This window comes from Chrysochloris asiatica, unplaced genomic scaffold, assembly GCF_000296735.1.
Source record: "Chrysochloris asiatica unplaced genomic scaffold, ChrAsi1.0 scaffold00264, whole genome shotgun sequence".
Lineage (NCBI taxonomy): Eukaryota > Metazoa > Chordata > Mammalia > Afrosoricida > Chrysochloridae > Chrysochloris > Chrysochloris asiatica.
Genome location: NW_006408782.1, coordinates 3,084,542 through 3,087,712, shown reverse-complemented (window position 1 = coordinate 3,087,712; position 3,171 = coordinate 3,084,542). Strand labels below are relative to the sequence as shown.

The 3,171-nt window shown below is 37.2% G+C and overlaps 1 pseudogene; it reads right to left on the bottom strand.

Moving 5' to 3' along the window:
• Window positions 1–24: 24 nt before the first annotated feature.
• LOC102813241 lies at window positions 25–464 on the bottom strand (annotated as a pseudogene).
• Window positions 465–3,171: the final 2,707 nt, after the last annotated feature.

Sequence of the window (3,171 nt, the reverse complement as noted above, 5' to 3'; positions counted from 1 at the left end):
TATTCACTTAGGGGAAGGGCGGCCTCAGAACTTCTGGAACTGTTTCTTGGTGCCGGTGGCCTTGGTGACCTTGAGCACATTGAAGCGTACAGTCTTGCTCAGGGGCCTGCACTCCCCCACTGTGACAATATCTCCGATCTGGGCATCCATGAAGCAAGGGGACAGGTTCACGTACATGTTCTCGTGGCGCTTCTCGAAGCATTTGTACTTGTGGATATAGTGGAGGTAGTCTTGGCAGATGGCAATGGTCCTCTGCATCTTCATCTTGGTCACCATGCCAGACAGGATATGTCCTCAGATAGAGACATTACCAGTGAAGGGACATTTTTGTCAATGTAGGTGCCCTCAATGGCCCCATAATAACTCGGGTGTTTCTCCTTGCCAGTTTCTCCCAGTAGTACCCTCTTTTTGTTTTGGAAGATGGTCGGCTGCCTTTTGGTAGGCACGGTCTGAATGTCCGCCATCTTCCCGGTCGCCTGGAAAACAGCCACATAAATACTTTTATAGTCTTCCTTATCCATTGTCTAACTATCATATGCATTGAGACTTTTGAAAAAATTATGATTTGGGTCAAGTGGACCTTGGTCATCAAAATTATATCTTTGCTCTTGAATACTTTAAAGAGTTCTTGTGTAGCAGATTTGCCCAATGAAATATGTGGTTTGATTTCTTGACATCTGCTTCGGTGAGTGTTCATAGTGGATACAGGCAAAATGAGTCTTTGACAACTTCAATCTCTTCTCCATTGATCATGATGTTATTTACTCGTCCAAAGGTGAGTGTTTTTGTTTTCTTTACACTGAGGTGCAACCCATACTAAAATCTGAAGTCTATGATTTTCATCAGTATTTTAAGTATCCTTAGGTGCAGCAAGCAAGGTTGCACCATCTGTATATCAATGATTTTTAATGACTATTTTTCCAACCACAATGTCATGCTTTTCATCATATCATCCAGTTTATCAGATTATGTGCCTAGCATACAGATTGATTAAGTATGGTGAAAGAATACAACCTTGGCACACACCTTTACTGATTATAAAACATTCGGTGCTCCCTTGTTCTTTTCAAATGATTGCCTCTTTGTCTGTATACAGATTCCTCAAGAGCACAATTAAGTGTTCTGGATTACACCTTCTTTGTCATGTTATCCAGAACTTGCTACAATTCACATAGTTGAAAGCATTTAGATAGTCAGTAAAGCTGACTGACTATCTGGTATTCTGTGCTTTCAGCCAAGATCCATCTGACATCAACAGTGCTATCCCTTGTTCCAGTTCTCATCTAAATCCGACTTGAAACTCTGGCATTTCCCTGTCAATGTTGTAGTCATTTTAAAATTATCTTTAGCAAAATTTTACTTGCATGCAATACTAATGATCTTGTCCAATGATTTCTGCATTCTGTTGGGTCACCTTTCTTTGGAATGGGCACAAATGTGAACCTCTTCCAATCTGTTGATCAGGTAGCTCTCTTCCAAATTTCTTGGCCTTGAAGAGTGAGTGCCTCCAGTGCTGCCTCAGTTTGTTGAAAGATTTCAATTTGTGTTCTATCTATTCCCAGTACCTTGTCCTTTCCCAAAGACTTTGTGCACCTTGGACTTCTTTCAGTACCATGGACTCTTGACCATATGCTACCTCTTGAAATAGTTGAATATCAACATTTTTTTTTTTTTTTTTTCTGTTCCAGTGACTCAGTGAATCCTTGCATGTTCTTCTGGTACTTTGTGCTTCATTCAATATTTTACCCATAGAATCCTTCAGTATTGTAAATTGAGGCTTGAATATTTTCTTCAGTTCTTTCAGCTTGAGAAATACTGAGCATGTTCTTTCTCTTCGGTTTTCCAACTCCAGTTCTTTGCTCATTTCATTATAATATTAGTCTTTGTCTTCTCACACTGCCATTTGAAATTTTCCTTTAGCTGTTTTACCTTCTCATTTATTGCATTTGCTTTCACATTTCTAGACTGCAGAGCAAGTTTCAGAGTCTTCTCTCACATCCATTTTGGTCTTTTCCTTCATTCCTGTCTTTTTAATGATCTTTTACTTTCTTCATATATAACGTTTTTTTTATCCCAGTACTCATTTGGTTTGTTAATTTCTAATGCATGAAATCTATTCTTGAGATGATCTTTAAATTCTGGTGATATATGTTCAGGTAATATTTTGCCTCTTGTGGAGTTTTCATAATTTTCTTCAGCTTCATCCTTAGCTTGCATATGATCAATTGGTGGTATGTTCCACAGTTTGTCATTGGCCTACTTATGGTCAATCACATGGAACTTTTCCACTGTGTCTTCACATAGATGTAATCAATTTCATTTCTGTGCATTCTATCTGATGAGGTCCATTTGTATAGTTGTCTTTCATGTTGCTTAAAAGGTCATATGTAATGGATTAATCATTGGTCTTGCATAATTATATCATATGCTCTCCAGCATTGTTTCTAAACTATCAAAGTATAGTTTCTAAATTATCAAAACCATGTTTCTAAACTACTGAGTCTTACTCCTTGTAAGCATGCAAACTATGCATTCCAATAATCAGTAATTATTAATATAGCTTTGTTGTATGTTTTATCAGTTTCAGACTGAAGAAGTTGTTAGAGTTGTTCAGTTTCTTCATCCTTAGTTAACATGATTGGGGCATACATTTGAGTAATATGATACATATCCCATCTGAATTTAGAGACCATATCAAGCAGGGATTTAATACATTAAACACTAACAACAAAAGATCTGAAGAACTAAGGGATGACATTAAGAATATCATACCAGAAGAAAGCAAAAGGTCATTATAAACAGGAAAGAAAGGAAAGACCAAAATGGATGTCATTTTAATATCCAGTATAGAAATACTAAAACTATTGAAGAAGTGAAGTTGTAAAGGACCTGAAAGGAAATTTTCAAAAAGCAGCTTTGCTGTTGAGCCATTTCAATAAGTAGCCTAGATCAAGATCCAATGGTACTGAAGGAATAAGTCCAAGCTGCACTGAAGTCATTGGCTAAAATGAAGACTATAGGAGTTAATAGTACTCAAATTGAAATCATTCAAGAAACTGATGCTGCCCTGGAGGTACTCACTCTAATAAGCCAAGAAATTTGGAGAACTGCAACCTTATTGAAAGAGATACATATTTGTGCCCATTTAAAATAGTGATAACCCAATGGAAT